The sequence below is a fragment of the Chiloscyllium plagiosum genome, unplaced genomic scaffold (genome assembly GCF_037043375.1).
Source record: "Chiloscyllium plagiosum isolate Xiang-an unplaced genomic scaffold, Cpla_swu_hap1 HiC_scaffold_9, whole genome shotgun sequence".
In the NCBI taxonomy this organism is placed as follows: Eukaryota; Metazoa; Chordata; class Chondrichthyes; order Orectolobiformes; family Hemiscylliidae; genus Chiloscyllium; species Chiloscyllium plagiosum.
Window position 1 is genome coordinate 12,628,984 of NW_028270147.1, and position 19,785 is coordinate 12,648,768.

At 43.5% G+C, this 19,785-nt stretch overlaps 1 long non-coding RNA gene across 2 annotated transcripts in view; it reads right to left on the bottom strand.

Moving 5' to 3' along the window:
- The window catches only part of LOC122554743 (uncharacterized), a 36,959-nt gene that overhangs the window by 5,609 nt on the left and 11,565 nt on the right, over positions 1-19,785 (bottom strand). The window contains exons 1-2 of one of the 2 annotated variants that reach the window (XR_015758101.1): positions 11,516-11,758; positions 5,796-5,953 (exon numbers count right to left, since the gene is read on the bottom strand). This is a non-coding gene — a long non-coding RNA (uncharacterized LOC122554743). Of the gene's footprint in view, positions 1-5,795; positions 5,954-11,515; positions 11,759-19,785 lie in introns of those variants that run through there. The other variant, XR_015758102.1, reaches the window with a different exon arrangement.

A 19,785-nucleotide genomic window follows, 5' to 3' on the forward strand; every position in this document is an offset into this window, starting at 1 on the left:
TCAATGTGTTTGTTGACAGAGCTCTGGTTAGAATGCCATGCTTCTCGGAATTCCTGTGCATGTCTGTTTGGTTTGTCCTAGGATGGATGTGTTGTCCCAGTCAAATTGGTGTCCTTCCTCATCCGTATGTAAGGATACTAGTGAGAGAGGGTCATGTTGTTTTGTGGCTAGTTGATGTTCAAGAAAACAACAACAAATTGCCATTCCTAGATGTCACAGTAGAACGAACAGCCAATGGGGAACTTCAAACCAGCGTCTACAGGAAAACAATACATACGGACCAAATACTGAACTACAGAAGCAATAATCCCAACACCCACAAATAAAGCTACATTAAATCATTATTTCAATGAGCCACCACACACTGCAGCACAGAGGAACTACACAGAGCAGAGGAAAATCACCCATACAGTGTATTCCAAAAGGATGGGTACCCAATGAACACAGTCTGCCAATTTCTGAGCAACAAACCCCAGCAAGCAGAAACCCGAGCCACTCTCCCCTACATCAAAGACATCTCAGAAATGACTGCCAGATTATTCAGTCCACTTGGCATTATAGTAGCCCACAAACCCATCAACACATTAAAACAGCAGCTAATGAACTTGAAAGACCCTATACAGATGACAAGCAAAACTAATGTCATCTACAAAATACCTTGCAAGATCTGGAACAAACACTACATTGGACAAACAGGCAGAAAACTAGCCACCAGGATACATGAACACCAATTAGCCACAAAATGACATGATCCTCTCTCACTAGTATCCTTACATACAGATAAGGAATGACACTACTTTGACTCGGACAACATATCCATCCTAGGACAAGCCAAACAGAAACACACATGAGAATTCCTAGAAGCATGGCATTCCAACTGGAACTCTATCAACAAACACATTGACTTGGATCCCATTTACCACCCCCTGAGAAACAGAGCAGGAAATGACATCACCATAGAAAATGATGGCACCACAGCAAATGACATCATCAACTCAAGGAAACTCAAATATACAAATAAGAACTGGGCTACCCTACCAGTGCTTCATTCGGAGGCTCACTGAAGATGTTACCTAGTATGGTGACGAAACATCTGAAAAAGAATCTTCCAGCTCAGCAAGCAAACCTACATCCAGAACCTCTCCTTACAACTCAAACCCTCCAGACCTGGCAATATCCTTGTAAATCTTTTCTGCATCATGTCAGGTTTAACAACATCTTTCCTATAGCAGGGCCAGAATTGTATGCAGTGTTCTAAAAGTGGCCTCACTTAAGTCCTGTTCAACTGCAACATGACATTCCAACTCTTGACAGGCTTTTAATCATATCTGAACTCATTTCCCACACTTCTGTCCTCAGGCCTTTCCCTCACTCCCAGAACAATCATGCGATTCCCCTTGTCCTCACTTTCCACCCAACAGCCTCCACTTTTAGAGGATCATCCTCTGCCATTCTGCATCTCCATTTCTCATCGACCACCATTAGTACTCACTTCGTCTTTTGCTCTGGTCACATTCACCATATGTTCCACTTGCTTCTCCTCCCTCTCTGTCAACAGCATAGAACAAAGCTTTTTCCTGCCACTTTTAGCTCTGGGAAAACAGCAATATCAATCTAATGTCATCTCACTATGCACCTCCCTTCATTTCACACTCCCCTGACTTCAATAGAGAGTCAAAATGCTGCCCACTGTCTCAACAGCCAACAAATAGTTTAACTAGGCTTGATACCAGAGTACTCCAGTAGGGTGGTACGGTGGCTCAGTGGTTAGCACTGCTGCCTGATAGTGTCAGGGACCCAGTTTCAATTCCAGCCTTGGGTGACTGTGTGGAGTTTACACGTTCTCCCTGTGTCTGCATGGGTTTCCTCCACATGCTCTGATTGTATTCCACAATTCATGGATGAGTAGGTTAGGTGAATTGGGCATAGTGTTCATAGGTTAGATGCATTGGTCAGAGGTAAATATAGGATAATAGAATAGGGAAATGGATCTGGGTGGGTTTCTCGTTGGAGTGTTGGTGTGGACTTGTCGGGCTGAAGGGCCTGTTTTCACACTGTAGGGCTTCTAATTCTAAATTCCAGTATCCCAGAAAATGTCAATGGGTGCAGGGTAGAAGAAAATAAAAGTAAGATTGGATAACTACCTGAAATGTAAATGGGGAATGGACAGGGGAATGGGCCTAACTGAGTGGCCCGCACGGGAAGCCTCTGTCTGCTTTATGATGCAGAGTGACAGCAACAGTTCAATTCCCACACCCAGCCAAACCTACAAGCTCTCCTTCTCCCCTCACCTTACATGTGGTGACCCTCAGGTTAAACCATCACCAGTTATCTCTTCCTAACCAGACAGCAGTCTTAGAAATTGAATTGTTAAAAACAATAACTTGTCATTATTCCATTAGTGCAAATTAGTTGACAAACATATCACACAGGACCTTCACTGGCTGTAAGGCATTTTGGAGCATTGGGAAAGATGCTATATAAATGCAGATCTTCAATTTCTTTTCTTTCGTTATTAAGTATAACTGACAAATGATACATTGTCATAGCAAATATCCCACATATAGAATTCCTAATCTCTGGTAGATTCTTTACAGCTGAACCATCTCGCCACATTTGAAGGGAACGTGCACATCAAGAGACACCGGGGTTTGTTTGTGATCAGCTCCTAGCAACAAAACTGAAGCAGAAAAACGATGAAAGCTGAGAGCTTAATAACACACCAATTTTGGAACACACTGTTATGAGATCATGCTGTCAATGGAATGACTAGAACAAAGGAAAGACCCACTCAAAAATGATCTTGAGCATAGAAGAGATGAACTACGAGGGGAGATTAGACCTCATTATAGAGAAACTTGAAAGTGTGCAGAAAAGCTTTACAAGGATGTTGCCAGGGTTGGAAGGTTTGAGCTGCAGGGAGAGGCTGGGGCTGTTTTCCCTGTAGCATCGGAGGCTGGGGAGGGGTGACCTTATAGAGGTTTATAAAATCATGAGGGACATGGATAGGATAAATATTCCTAGGTTGAGGGGGTCCAAAGCTAGAAGGCATAGGTTTAAGGTGACAAGGGAAAGATTTAAAAAGGACATGAGGAGTAACATTTTCACACAGAGGGTGGTGTATGTATGGAATGAGCTGCCAGAGGAAATGGTGGAGGCTGGTACAATTACAACATTTAAAAGGCATCTGGATGGGTATACGAAAAAGAAAGGTTTAAAGGAATATGTGCCAAGTGCTGGCAAATAGGACCAAATTAATTTAGGACATCTAGTCAGCATGGACAAGTTGGATTGAAGGGTCTGTTTCTGTGCTGTACATTTCTATGACTCCATGACTCTATGACACTAGTCTGGGGATTTGATGATTTCTTTTCTTGTTTATACCTTCATAACAATCTCTAAAGCATCCTAATCATTGGCAGAGTACAGCAGCAGGACACTAACAATGCACCCAGAGTTATATACCCACCATACTTCATTGACTGACATAGACCTCTTGTGGTGGAGTAGTAATATCCTAACTTTGAGCAGCTGTCTATTTGGAGTTTGCACATTCTCCATTCTCCCTGTGTCTGCGTAGGTTTCCTCCCACAATCCAAAAATGTGTAGGTTAGGTGAATTGGGCAAGCTAAATTGCCCATAGTGTTCAGGAATGTGTAGGTTAAGTGCATTAATTGGGTAAATGCAGAGTAATAGAGTAGGGGAATGGGTCAGGGTGGGATTCTCTTCAGAGGGTCGGTGTGGATATTTTGGGCCAAATGGCCTGTTTCCACATTGTAGGGATTCTATGATAAGGGAGACAGGACAGAGCAGAAACAGCTGGGAGAAAGGTGGGAAGCAGAGGATGGCAGAGTGGGAGGTGCTGAGGGGAGGTGATGGCCAAGGGGAAGCCTTTAGCATTAGCTGGGTTTTAAGACATACTGAAGGAGCAAGACAAATTGGTAATGACTGGATTCATAATCCAGTCTAATGTGCTGGGGACATGGGGTTAAATTTAAATTCAGTTAAAAAATCTGGAATTTAAGACTGATCCCAACAACAGTAACCATGACAACTGTGATTGATTTTTGTAAAAGTCCATAATGCCCTACAAAGAGGGGAATCCACTGCCCTTAACTGTGATTCCTGATCCAAGCCACTTGGTTGACTTTTAAACGTAAAGCCAGCATAGTCCCAGAGGACCATGGGACTGTTTTCTCACTCAAGAGAGATGACTGGTAAGGGTTTAACCTGAGGGTCACCCTCCATCAGGCAAGGAGCAAGGCTGAGAAGGCAGGACTTTCATGGTAACTATGGCTGGTCAAGGAATTGAGCCCGCTTTTTTGGCATCACTCAGAATTGCAAACTGGCCAACTGAGCTGTAGGGAAAGGTTTAATAAACCCAAGAATAGAAACTGAAGATTGTTTTTATTCACTTGTGGTACATGGACATCTTTGGGTGGAACTTAAAAATAAGAAAAGGATTATCATCTTGTGGGGATTGTATTATCGCTGTGGAGAGAAAGCAGAGTTAATGTTTCAGATCCAATTCTAAAGAAAAGTCACTGGACTTGAAATCTTAACTCTGCTTTCTCTCCACAGGTACTGCCAGACCTGCCGAGCTTTTCCAGCAATTTCTGAAGATGCTGCAGGGGATTGACAAAGGAGATGCAGAGAGAATGTTACCTCATGTGGTGCAATGCAGAATGAGAGGTCATCGTTTTTGGAAAATGAGTAGCAGATTTAGAGGAAGCAGAAGTGAGGATACATTATTTCTCTCAAGGGGTTGTGAAACTGTGGAATTCACCACCCCAAAATGTGAAACTTTGAGTATGTTTAAGTCGTAATGGCTTGAGGGTTCTGGAGAATAGGCAGGAAAGTGTTGAGGGTGGGTTGAGAGTGGCTGTGATCATATTAAATGGCAGCGTAGGCTCAAGGTGTGGAATTACCTACTCCAAGTCCTTAGGTTCTTAACTTGTATGTTTTGATGACTGTATGTTGATTTGTTGCAAATCTGAGTCTAGGTAGAATGTCTTTTTAAAAAAGGCTCATATAACCTTCACAGAATTCATTCTTTGCTGAACGCTCATTAGATCAGCTGGTAATGGGTTCAATCCGCACTGTAGAGATTAGAGCTCATGAGGTAACTATGGATTGCTGCATTGATAAAGATGTTGCAGCTGGAACCACAGGAGCCGACTGGACTCCCCAGTCACCACCCATTTCAATCCCCCAACCACTCCCTTTCTGACATGACCCTCCTTGGCCTCCTCCATTGCCATAGCGAATCAGACTGTAAATTGGAGGAACAACACCTCATCTTCCACCTGGGTAGCCTACAGCCCAGAGGACTCAACACTGAGTTCTCCAATTTCAAATAACCTCCCTCCCCATCCTCCAACTCCCTTTCCAGCTCCTCCCCCTCCCTTCCACTGCTCCCTGCTACCAACCGGATTCATTCCTCCCATTGACCAACCAGGTTGTACCCTCTACCTGTCTTCACCTCTCCCCACTTCACCACCCTGCTCCCACCAACCTCTTTGTCTGCAGCTCCCCCTACACCCACCCCGAGTCCAGAAGGATTACACCTGAAACGCCAACCTTTCCACCTCCTGATGCTGCCTGGCTTGCTGTTTTCTTCCAGTCTCCTGCCTGTATATTATTGATAAAGATGTTGTGTCTCAAGGAGATAAAAATCTGTGGCCCTAAGTGACTTCCTAGGTAAACCAAAAACATCCTGTGGATTATATAATCCTCCAAGATGAAGATAACGTGAGAAGTATTTAACTAACAAAGTAGATTAGCTTATCACTTACTTCATTTGTGGTTTGTGGGTTTTGTGGTATTTGTGGATTGTCACATTTCATTGTATAGCAGCAGTTACTGGGCTTCAAAAATATTCCACTCATGACAAAGTTCTCTGGAACATTCAGTGATCATTAAAGGCATGAGATAAAAATAGGAATGGCAGTGTCTGTGAAGGCAAAATAAGATTAAAAAAAGATTTAGATTAATTTTGGCAGACAATAAATGAAAGAAGAAATAAAATTGAATTGAGTTAAAGGGGAGAAAATAGTGTATTGCCAATGTCATTTGGCTCAGTAATCCAGAAACAGCAATAATATCCTGGAGCCACGGGTTTGATGTGGAAGATAGAAACTTGACTTCATTAATAATAATAATTTTAAAATCGGGAATACAAAGCTCCCCGAATGAAAACCATGCAACTATTGTTGTTAAAGCCAATCGGATTTACTAATGCCCTTTATGGAAGGAAAACCTACCGAGTTTCCTCTACATGGGACTCCAGTCCCACAGAGTCATAGAGATTTACAGCATGGAAACAGACCCTTCGGTCCAACCCGTCCATGCCAACCAGATCTCCCAACCCAATCTCGTCCCACCTGCCAACACCTGGCCCATATCCCTCCAAACCCTTCCTATTCATATACCTATTCAAATGCCTCTTAAATGTTGCAAGTGTACCAGCCTCCACCACTTCCTCTGGCACGCAATATTCCAACAGTGGTCTAACCAATGTCCTGTACAGCCGCAACATGGCACCCCAACTTGTGTACTCAATACTCTGACCAATAAAAGAAAGCATACCAAATGCCTTCTTCATTATCCTATCCACCTGCGACTCCACTTTCAAGGAGCTATGAACCTGCACTCCAAGGTCTCTTTGTTCAGCAACACTCCCTAGGACCTTACCATTAAATGTATAAGTCCTGCTAAGATTTGTTTTCCCAAAATGCAGCATCTCGCATTTATCTGAATTAAACTCCATCTGCCACTTCTCAGCCCATTGGACCATCTGATCAAGATCCTGTTGTAATCTGAGGTAACCTTCTTCGCTATCAACTACACCTCCAATTTTGGTGTCATCTGCAAACATACTAACCATATATCTTATGCTCACATCCAAATCATTTGTATAAAGGACAAAAAGTAGAGGACCCAGCACTGATCCTTGTGGCACTCCACTGGTCACAGGCCTCCAGTCTGAAAAACAACCCTCCACCACCACCCTCTGTCTTCTACCTTTGAGACAGTTCTGTATCCAAATGGCTAGTTCTCCCTGTATTCCGTGAGGTCTAACCTTGCTAACCAGTGTCCCACGGGGAACCTTGTCGAATGCCTTACTGAAGTCCATATAGATCACGTCTACTGCTCTGCCCTCATTAATCCTCTTTGTTACTTCTTCAAAAAACTCAATCAAGTTTGTGAGACATGATTTCCCACGCACAAAGCCATGTTGACTATCCCCTAATCGGTCTTTGCCTTTCCAAATACATGTACATCATGTCCCTCAGGATTCGCTTCAACAACTTGCCCACCACCAATATCAGGCTCACTGGTCTATAATTCCCTGGCTTGTCTTTACCACCTTTCTTAAACAGTGGCATCATGTTAGCCAACCTCCAGTCTTCTGGTACCTTACCTGTGACTATCGATGATACAAATATCTCCGTAAGAGGCCCAGCAATCACTTCTCTAGTTTCCCAAAGAGTTCTAGGGTACACCTGATCAGGTCCTGGGCATTTATCCACCTTTTTGCGTTTCAAGACACCCAGCACTTCTTCCTCTGCAATATGGACATTTTTCAAGATGTCACCATGTATTTCCCTACAGTCTATATCTTCCATATCCTTTTCCACAGTAAATACTGATGCAAAATACTCATTTAGTATCTCCCCCATTTTCTGCGGCTCCACACAAAGGCCACCTTGCTGATCGATGAAGGGCCCTATTCTCTCCCTAATTACCCTTTTGACCTTAATGTATTTGTAAAATCCCTTTGGATTTTCCTTAATTGTATTTGCCAAAGCTACTTCATGTCCCCTTTTTGCCCTCCTGATTTCCCTCTTAAGTATACTCCTACTGCCTTTATACTCTTCTCAGGATTCACTCGATCTATCCTGTCTATACCTGACATTTGCTCCCATCTTTTTCTTAACCAAACCATCAATTTAGACCATAAGACCATAAGACATAGGAGTGGAAGTAAGGCCATTCGGCCCATCAAGTCCACTCCGCCATTCAATCATGGCTGATGCGCATTTCAGCTCCACTTACCAGCGTTCTCCCCGTAGCCCTTAATTCCTCGAGACAACAAGAATCTATCAATCTCGGCCTTGAAGACATTTAGCGTCCCGGCTTCCACTGCACTCCGTGGCAATGAATTCCACAGGCCCACCACTCTCTGCCTGAAGAAATGCCTCCGCATTTCTGTTCTGAAATGACCCCCTCTAATTCTAAGGCTGTGTCCACGGGTCCTAGTCTCCTCGTTTAACTGAAACAATTTCCTAGCATCCACCTTTTCCAAGCCATGTATTATTTTGTACGTCTCTATTAAGTCTCCCCTTAATCTTCTAAACTCCAACGAATACAATCCCAGTATCCTCAGCCGTTCCTCATATGTTAGACCTGTCATTCCAGGGATCATCCGTGTGAATCTCCGCTGGACACGTTCCAGTGCCAGTATGTCCTTCCTGAGGTGTGGGGACCAAAACTGGACACAGTACTCCAAATGGGGCCTAACCAGAGCTTTATAAAGTCTTAGTAGTACATCTCTGCTTTTATATTCCAACCCTCTTGAGATAAGAGACAACATTGCATTCGCTTTCTTAATCACGGACTCAACCTGCATGTTTACCTTTAGAGAATCCTGGACTAGCACTCCCAGATCCCTTTGTGCTTTGGCTTTATTAATTTTCTCACCATTTAGAAAGTAGTCTATGCTTTTATTCTTTTTGCCAAAGTGCAAGACCTCGCACTTGCTCACGTTAAATTCCATCAGCCATTTCCTGGACCACTCTCCCAACCTGTCAAGATCCTTCTGCAGCCTCCCCACTTCCTCAGTACTACCTGCCTGTCCACCTAACTTCGTATCATCGGCAAACTTCGCTAGAATGCCCCCGGTTCCCTCATCCAAATCGTTAATATATAATGCGAACAGCTGTGGCCCCAGCACCGAACCCTGCGGGACACCGCTCGTCACCGGCTGCCATTCTGAAAAAGAACCTTTTATCCCAACTCTCTGCCAATCCTCAATCCATCCCAGCAGCTCACCTCGAACACCATGGGCCCTCACCTTGCTCAGCAGCCTCCCGTGTGGCACCTTATCAAAGGCCTTTTGAAAGTCTAGATAGACCACATCCACTGGGTTTCCCTGGTCTAACCTACTTGTTACCTCTTCTCTAGTTTAGAACCTCAACTGTTTGATCTGGTCTATCCTTTTCCATCACTGTTTTAAATCTAATAACATTATGTTTGCTGGCCCCAATGTGCTCCCAATGACATCTCAGTCACCTGCCCTGCCTTATTTCCCAAGAGTAGGTCAAGTTTTGCCCCTTCTCTAGTAGGTACATCCACATACTGAATCAGAAAATTGTCTTGTACACACTAAACAAATTCGTCTCCATCTAAACCCTTAACACTATGGCAGTCCCAGTCTATGTTTGGAAAGCTAAAATCCCCTACCATAACCACCCTGTTATTCTTACAGTTAGCTGAGATCTCCTTACAAGTTTGTTTCTCAATTTCCCTCTGACTATTAGGGGGTCCATAATACAATCCCAATAAGGTGATCATCCTTTTCTTATTTCTCAGTTCCACCCAAATAAATTCCCTGGATGTATTTCCAGGAATATTCTCACTCAGCACAGCTGTAATGCTATCCCTTATCAAAAATGCCACTCCCCCTCCTCTCTTGCCTCCCTTTCTATCCTTCCTATAGTATTTGTATCCTGGAACATTAAGCTGCCAGTCCTACCCATCCCTGAGCCATGTTTCTGTAATTGCTATGGTATCCCAATCCCATGTTCCTAGCCATGCCGAGTTCATCTGCCTTCCCTGTTAGACCCCTTGCATTGAAATAAATGCAGTTTAATTTATTAGTCCTACCTTGTTCCTGCCTGCCCTGACTGTTTGACTCGCTTCTGTTCTCAACTGTACCAGTCTCAAATTGATCTCTTTCCTCACTATCGCCCTGGGTGCCACCCACCTCCCCCCTCCTCACCTTACTAGTTTAAATCCTCCCAAGCAGCTCAAGCAAATTTCCCTGCCAGTATATTAGTCCCCTTCCAATTTAGGTGCAATCAGTCCTTCTTGTCCAGGTCACTTCTATCCTAAAAGAGATTCCAATGATCCAAAAATGTGAATCCTTCTCCCATATACCAGCTCCTCAGCCATGCATTCATCTGCTCTATCCTCTTATTCTTGCCCTCACTAGCTTGTAGCACCAGAAGTAATCCAGATATTACTACTCTCGAGGATCTTCCTTTTAAATTTCTGCCTAACTCTGTAATCTCCCTACAGAATCTCAACCTTTTCCCTTCCCATTCATTAGTTCCAATGTGGACAATGATCTCTTGCTGGCCCCTCTCCCCCTTGAGAACATTCTGCACCCTCTCTGAGTCATCCTCGATCCTGGCACCAGGGAAGCAACATATCATTCTGCTTTTTCTCTGCTGGCCACAGAAATGTCTGTCTGTACCTCGGACTAGACAGTCTGCCTGAATTGCTGTGCTCTTCCAGCACCATTGATCCAGAATCTGGTTTCCAGCCTCTGCAATCATTGTTTTTACCTTGTTGATTTTAACCCTACTGCGAATCCTCTTGCAAGGATGCCTGCCTTGAAGAAGTTTTCCTCCTCTCTCTACAAGAATCTCAGGGAGTCCCTCTCCCACTGCAACTCCCAGGTCATTTACTCTATGCTACTCTCTCCCCACCCCCACCCTCCTCTAGCTTATCTCTCCATGCTTCAGGCTGTCTGCCTTTATTCCTGATGAAGGGCTTTTGCCCGAAACGTCGATTTTGCTGCTTGTCGCATGCTGCCTGAATTGCTGTGCTCTTCCAGCACCGTTGATCCAGAATCTGGTTTCCAGCATCTGCAGTCATTGTTTTTACCTTAGTCTCCTAACACAATTTATCTCTTGGAACCTGACGAACCCCTCATTGCATTAGAGCCAGTCTCAATACCAGAAACTTGGCTGTTTGTGCTACGTTCCCCTGAGGATCCATCACCCCCTACATTTTCCAAAACAGCATACCTGTTTGAAATGGGGATAGCCACAGAAGACTCCTGCACTAGCTACCTACCTCTCTTACCTTTCCTGGAGTTAATCCATCTATGTGACTGTATCTGAGACTTTTGCCCCCTTCCTATAACTGCCATCCATCACATACTGTTGCTGTTGCAAATTCCTCATCGCTTCTATCTGTCTCTCCAACCGATCCACTCGATCTGATAGGATTCGCAACCAACAGCGTTTATTACAGATATAATCTGCAGTAACCCTTAAACTCTTTAAACTTCCACATCTGACAAGGAGTACATATCGCTCTACTAAAGGCCATTTTTGCTCCTTCACAATCTAGACCCAGAAAATAACACCGTCTTATTCCTCTACAAAATACTGCTCCAGTTTAAATTAATAATTATGGCTTATATTTTAAGTTTCATCAAGAGACATGCCTCAAAAAACATATAATCAAGAAAGAACCCACACAATTAAAGCAATTCACTTACTTGTTTCTGTGCTGTGAACTTCGCCCAAACAGTTCCTCCAAGATCAGTTGTGAATTTCACTGTTTGTTAAGTTTCCCAGACACTCTCCAATGTCCAGCGATATGTGAATTCAAACTGCAAAAGGCAGCACTGTGCAGGTACACTGTGGTGTCAGTTTCCTTCTCTCTCTCTCTCTCCTGCACTGACCTCACCATGTGCCTCCTTTGTCTGCTCTTCTCCCTTTTAAAACTGCTGTTGTTTTGACTTTTTGTTTTCCAAAGTTCCAAAACAATGCAACAGCATATAAAACAGTAATTGCTGCTCCTGGAATTCGAGGAAATCACCTACAACACCTAAAATACCTCAAAAAAGGAGCAGCTGTTACAGCCAGAAATTTTTCCCATCCTCCATCTTGGATTACCCAGCAATGTGATTGACTCTTAACCACTGCTGATGTCACCTTCCATTATGCTCTCAGACAGTAGACTGATTGGGTGGTGATTAACCAGGTTGGATTTGTCCTGCTTTTCATCGACAGGACAAACTGGGCCATTTTCCACCTTGCCAGGTAGGTACCTGTGTTGTACTGAAACAGCTTGGCTAGAGGCACAACTCATATCTCTCTAAACCCTTACAATTCATATACCCATCCAGATGCCTTTTAAATGCATAATTGTACCAGTCTTCCTTTGTGGACAGGCAGGAGGCTGGAAGAACACAGCAAGCCAAGCAACATCAGGAGGTGGAGAAGTCAATGTTTCTGGTATAATCCTTCTTCAGGACTGGGGATGGGTGTGGGGTGAGCTGCAGATAAAGGGGGTGGCAGAGGCAGGGTGATGAATTGAGGATACGACCTGGTTGGTCAATGGTAGGAATGAATCTGGTAGGTGGCTGGGAGAAGTGGAAGGGAGGGGAAGGGAGTCACTCAAAGGGAAGGGAGGTTATTTGAAATTGGAGAGCTCAATGTTGAGTCCTCCGGACTGTAGGCTGCCCAGGCGGAAAGTGAGGTGTTGTTCCGCCAGTTTGCAGTTTGCTTTGTTGTGGCAATGGAGGGATGGTCATGTCGGAAAGGGAGTGGGAAGGGGAATTAAATTAGGCAGTGACTGGGAGGTCCGGTTGTCCCCTGCAGGCCCGGCACATTCCACACACACTCTGTGTGAAAAAATTGCTGTTTAAATCCCTTTTAGATCTTTCCCTCTCACATTAAACCTATGCCCTCTAGTTTTGAACTCTCCTACCCTGGGAAAAAGACCCAATCTATTCATCCTATCGATGCCCCTCATGATTTTATAAATCTCTATAAGGTCGCCCCTCAGCCTCCAACACTCCAGGGAAAACAACTCCAGCCTTTTCAGCATCTCCCTGTAGCTCAAACTCTCCAACCACGGAAATATCCTCGTAAATCTTTTCTACACCCTTTCAAGTTTTACAATATCTAGTTGAGAAACTACAAACAATCCAGTGGCACGCGAGGCAAACACTGAGCATATAAACATTGTATACAGGGCCAACAGCCTGAGTTAATTGTGTAATTTTACCAGGGATCAGGGAGCATATTGAATTCCTCAAGGAAACAAAGCACACACACACGCATCCTTGTGCTATTGTTATTTACATTTTCCCCCAGTTCACGTTTCAAGATCAATTCTCAACAATTATTTTCAAAAGTATCTCTGCTACAAATGCAACAGCAGTCCAGTGTGAGTAACATAATGGAGCTGACAAAATAATCCTGCTGTGCGTTGACCTCTCCATTCCTATCAGGACAGATCCTCACCAGATTCACCTCATCTGAGTCACATGGAATGGGATTAAAGATTAAATAGGTTTCAAATATTAATAATTATACAGGAATCATCAATAAACATCGCAACTTGCAACTTCAACAGTTGTGCATTTGCTATGTTCACAGTTTCGCCTGAATGGTGATCCACAAAAACATGAAGAAGTTACATTTGTCTAGTGCCGCATTTCTCCCTCTGTTATCCAGTTGTTGTTTCATCTCTTGTGAAATACTCAGATACGTCTCCTAACTGCCTGATACAAATGTGAGTTTGGGAAAAGAACCTCATCGAACATTTCAGAATTAAAGTGAATTACATAAGACTCCAAAATGAGGTAAAAATTTTTCACAAGTGTTTTTGTTTCTGTGGAAAAATAAAACCAAGTGCGCTAACTGCACTGCACCAAGACAGGTCGACTGGACTAATATAGAGAATTCTGGAGAAACTCAACAGCTTTAGCAGCATCTTTACAGAGAGAGAGAAACAGAATTAACTTTTCAAATCTGGTTAACCCTTCCTCAGAAGCCCTCCAGCATCTGCAGTATTTTACTTGTATTTATTCTACAGTCGTGAACAAGAGTCCAAGCCATTTCTCAGAGTGGAGAATTACTCCTGCTCAGCAACTATATCCACGCTACTGCCTCTTATTTTTCATACCAACTTACAGCTCAAAGGGAAATCATTTAGCCCATGGTACCTACAACACTTTTGTGTGTTTTATTCATTCATGGGATGTGGGTGTCTCTGGCTAGGCAGCATTTATTGTCCATCCCGAATTGCCCAGAGGACAGTTAAGAGTCAACCGCACTGCTGTTGGTCTGGAGTCACATGTAGGCTAGGAGAAATAGAGGACTGCAGATGCTGGAGATCAGAGCTGAAAATGTGTTGCTGGAAAAGCGCAGCAGGTCAGGCAGCATCCAGGGAACAGGAGAATCGACGTTTCAGGCATGAGCCCTACTTCAGGAATTATTCCTGAAGAAGGGCCTATGCCCGAAACGTCGATTCTCCTGTTCCCTGGATGCTGCCTGACCTGCTGCGCTTTTCCAGCAACACATTTTCAGCTCTGATCTCCAGCATCTGCAGACCTCATTTTCTCCTCTCCGGATTAATAGTCCAGCAAAAATGCCACGAAGCCATTACCTTCTCTTGGCAAGAAAATGCAATTCATTTTTTCCTCATAAAATTTGACTGATTCCTTTTAATATTTATTCATGGGATATGAGCATCACTGGTGGTCCCAGCATTGATTACCCATCCCTTGTTGCCCTAGAGAAAGTGGAGGCAGGAAGTTTCAGGATTTTGACCCAGCGGCAGTGAAGGAATGGTAATATATTTCAGCATGCTGAGTAACTTGGAAGACATCTTGCCAGCCCACAGTATGGCGTTCCCATCAGAGGGGCAAGGGGATCTTTACTGGTCATGAAGTAGGGGGGAGGTGGGGTGGTGATCAGAGGTATATTGTTCATCTTTCTGGACAGCAGGTCACCTTTTGTTTATTAAAAAACTTACAAAAAACACAGGAGGTGCCCTTAAGCAGTTTGGGATTTCTGTCCCTCACAGATAGGAGTCTTGACCTTCAGAGCTACTGGCCAATTGGATTGGCTGTCGGCTGAGTAGGCCCAACAGCACCACAATGCAATAGTGGCTGCTGCTTGTAACTGCAAGTGTGAATGGAGCATATCTCAGGCTGAAAGGTTCGGGATCTGGCAGGGATCTTGGTTGTGAATAATGAAGGGGTGTGGGGGCTGCAGTGAGATTTTGGGGGGAGGTGTCAGCTCCCAGATGCCAATGGAGGCGGGGTGTAAAAAGGGGGGAGGGGTTACCATCTTGGGAAGAGGTCACCCAATGGAAGCACCTCTATCCTCCCAACTAATGAACTACCCCACTTCCTTCTCACCTTTCATTCTGCCTCGCTCACCCCACTGCTTCCCTACCCCTGAGTCCTCTGGAAACAGGCTCTCAATTCAACTCGAATTAGTAACATAAAATTCTCATTTGGCATGGGTAGGCATACTGGTGGACATCTTGCCAGCCCACAGTAATATTGAGGTAGGGGCTGGTGTGCAGCTCTGGAGTGTGTGTAGAGGCAGTGGTCTGGTAACCTACACCCAAAGTTTATTCAGTTTTTAACTTTTTAACCCCATCTACTTGATAAATCTGCACCTTCTAAGCTCTTTCCAAGTACAGAGGTTACGTCTGAATTCTTTATTGTTTTTTTCTATATCTATTTATCCCAAAGCTTCTTATACCCCTGCAAGAGGAGACGTGTCTTCTATTTCTACCCTACTGAGGTACTTCAAAATTTTGAAGACCTGAGTTACATAAAAATTTCTTGCTCAAAGGAGGTCATTTGACCCAGCATGTCTGTACCTGTCCAAAAAAGATCTTTGCAGCTTAATTCCACTTGCCAGCCCTATAGGTTATGACCGGGCAAATAAAAGAATGTCTTTAATGTGAGGAAGTGAAATGTCTTTAATGTTGTTGGAGCTGCACCCACTTGCCTGGATGGGAGCAAGCTCCAACGACACTCAAGAAGCTTGACAGCACCCAGGACAAACCAACCCACCTGATTGGCACCATATCTACAAACATTCAATCCCTCCACCACCAATGCTCAGTAGCAGCAGTGCACACTATCTACAAGATGCACTGAGGAAATTCACCAAAGATGCTAAGACAGCTCCTTCCAAACCACGACCACTTCCATCTAAAAAGACAAGGGCAGCAGATACTTGGGAACACCACCATCTGCAAGTTCCCCTCCAAGTCACTCACCACCCTGACTTGGAACCATACTGTCATTCCTTCACAGTCGTTGGGTCAAAATCGTGGAATTTCCTCCCTATCAGCACTGTGGATCAAACCACAACAGGTAGACCGCAGTGATTCAGAAGGCAGCTCACCGCCACCTTCTCAAGGACAAATAAGGGTGGGCTATCAATGCTGGCCAGCAGTGACACCTAAGTCCCACAGATGAATAAAAAAAAGGTGTTTTGCCTCTTCCACCCTATCACATAGTGAGTTCCTGATTCTCTCTGCCATCTGGTAAAACTCCTACTCAGTTCCTCTCTTTTTTTTCCATTCCATTAATTACATTTAAACCGCATGCCCTGACGTTTCTATTAATGGAAAGTGCTCCTTCACAAAAACTTTATCACCTCTTAGGAAATTACTTCTTATCTCTCCTCTCCATCCTCATGACGGCAGAAAGTAGAGTTCACAGAGTTCTGTTCCCGTTCTATTTCCAATCAGCATCTCCAAGGCCAGGAATAAAGTCACGCATAATTGTTCCTCTAATCATTCCTCAGCCCATGAGCTGATGAAGGCGATAGCCCGTGTCATTTAGATGGTTACTCAGCACTTGAATGGGGAGAAGGTAGAAGAACTATTGGTGCAATTCCTAGGCTCAGATTTCACAATCACTGGTGCACTGCCCCGGCTGCAGAAAAACAGAACAGCGCAAATGAACTGCTGGCAACTTGTAACTGTCATGCTCCGAAATTGTTTCTGCAGGTTTTGTTTTTAAAAAATGTCTCTCTGGGGTTGGTTTTCAAGCGTCCCCAGTCCAATCCAAGCAGGCACCAGTCCATAAACTAAAGAAGGGAAGTCGAAGAAACGAGTAGCGGGGGCCTGAACTGTGTAATTTGGTCAGTGGGCACTCTGCGTCATTAAGAACACAACAAAATCTTAATTGTACCTACAACCCTGATTACCATCACATACTGAATATCCCAGAGGGAGATTCTTAAACACATTCCATTTTCACAGATAATGTGCTTGCATTATTTTGGAATGATAATTGACCTTTCTCTATGGCCTGTTTATGGTCCATTTGTCAGTCTAATTGATGTCGATTAAATTCTGCATGTTATAGGGATGAGTGGGTCCCAGAATCTTACAATTCAGGCAGCAACACACTTTGCTGTTTGTTGGCATTTTAAATGTTTCAAGCAACCAGCTACTAAAATCACACAGGTATCTGAAGCAAGAGGTTCCATTTCCTCTGTTAACACAATGATGAGTGGCTTTTCAGGATTAAGTGGGTGTTGAAACTGTGTAGAGGTATGGTTTCATTACAAAGTAATGTAAATGCTGCATTCTAACACCATTTGTAGACCACATATGGAAGATTGCAACTTTTGATCCTGGATGATACAGAAAGAGAAAATGGAAAAGAGAACAAAATAATTAAATCTGGCATATCATTTGAAAGTAGATTGTTGGAGCAGCACAGAGGATTACAAGTTAAAATCAAAGAAAGGTCATTTCTGACCTGAGCCTTTGACTGATTAATGCAAGAAGTGGATTTCCCGTTAAAAGGATGAAACCAAATTTCTGAGTACATTAGGCTATTTCAGGATAGATGAACAAACTCAGGCAGACTGCAGTCAGCCTTGACTCAACTGGTGGCACTCACACTTGTGAGTCAGAAGGTTGTTAGTTCAAGTCCCACTCTGGGCTTAAGGGAGCACTGCACAGTTGAAGAGGCTGCCTTTCAGATGAGACATGCATGAATGTTCCCATTGGCACTGTTTCAAAGGAAACGAAAGGGAATTCTTTCCAGGCCAATATTAAACCCTCAAACTGCATGACCAGAACAGCTCATCATCACATTGCTCCTTATAGGGTCATCCCATGCATCTGTTGGCAAACACATTCATCTGTTAAAATATTAGAATAATATATTAGACACAGTACAGCAGGGCTTCACAGGAGGCTCCAAAGCACTGAAGATGTCACATAGACGGGGAAGGAAGTGTCTGCAAATCAACTTCCCAGCTCAGTGAACATACCCACAACCATGATAAACGGCACACAAGTTACAAATATTTATGCAAACTGTGAATAAGATATGTAAGAATAATATCTGCTGTAGACAACTCGCTAAGAACTACCATGCTCTGGTGCCATCTTGAAGTTGTCAGACTTTTGAACAGACCCCTCCAATGTTAATGTTGATCTCTCTCCCTCTGCACCTTCTCTGCAGCTGTATTCTGCACTCTGTTCTGCTACCCTGATGCACTTTGTTTGGTACAATCTGCCCATAGAAGCATGCAAAACAACACTTTTCACTGTACCTCGTTGCATGTGTCAACAGTAAATCAAATCAAATCAAAAAATACTAAAGAGTCTTTTTTTGTAACTGAACTAATAAACGTTACTGTTCCAAGGACTTAGACCAGGTAAGGACAGCAGAGTTCCTTCCCTAAAGGGTGTTGGTGAACTAAGATGGGTTTTTATAACTTTGTTTGCGAGGTCACCATTAGGTCAGCTCTTTAGTCCAGATTTTATTGAACTCAAAATTTCACCATCTGTCCTGTCGGGATTCAAACCCATGTCTCCAGATCATTATCCTGGGGCTCTAGATTGCTCATCCAGTGACGTGACCACTGCACCACCACTTCCCCTCAGTTATTTACTATTTAGCAAACACTTAAGAAAATGTCAGAGATGAATAATAACGCAAAAAGTTATTCCTCCCTTTTGTTCTTGACACCCACCACGTGGAACTACTTTCAGCCCCATGCATTCAGAGAGAAACTGGGTTTCAAGGCTGACATAATAGTAATGGCCTAATGGTATTCTCACTGGGCTATTAATCCAGAAGCCCAAGAAACGAGCCAGGGAATCCAGGTTCAAACCCTGCAACAGCAGATGGTAGAATTTGAATTTAACAAATGTCTGGAATCAGAGGTTCTAACAATGACCATGAATCCATTGTCAGGAGAAACCCATCTGGTTCACTATAACGTCCGGTATGGAATGAAACAGCCAGCTTCACCTGGTCAGGCCTATATGTGACTCCAGGCCCACAGCAATGTCGTTGATTCTTGACTGCTGCTGGGCAATTATGGACAGCCAATAAGTGCTGGCCTAGTTAAGTGACCCCTACATCCCATAAATGAATTTTTAAAAAGTTAGCAAGCTAAGGCACCACAATGCATTGTGAGAACCATTGACAAAGATTCCAGCCCAACTACACTGAGTTCAATTGGCAAACGATGAAACTAAAACAGTCTCTCATGTTAAAGTCTCATGACCTCATTCACTTCTGCAAGACAAACTGAATTGTGTTCCCAGAACTGTAAATATCAATGAAATATTTCTCGTGAGATAATTGGCTTGAAAAGAATGAGGCAAATCACAATCTCACTAAAATGCTGTTTGTCATAAATATGAAGCCTGAGAGCAGGCTATCTTCCTAATAAACGTTACTGTTCCGAAGCAGCTCCAAAAATGCCCTCAATAATTGAGCTTCTGAGCATCTTACACTCTTGCAGAATGTCTGTCAGAGGTGGAAAAGGAAATTTCCATTTTTATAGCACCTTCACAATCTCAGGATCTCCCAGTTCTTTGCAGCCAATGAAATACTTCTCAAGTGAAATAACATAAATTTTGTTTTCATTTGATTTATTATTGTCACATGTATCAACATACAATGAAAAGTATTGTTTTGCGTGCTAACCAGACAAATCATACCTTACGTAAGTTCATCAGAGTAATAGC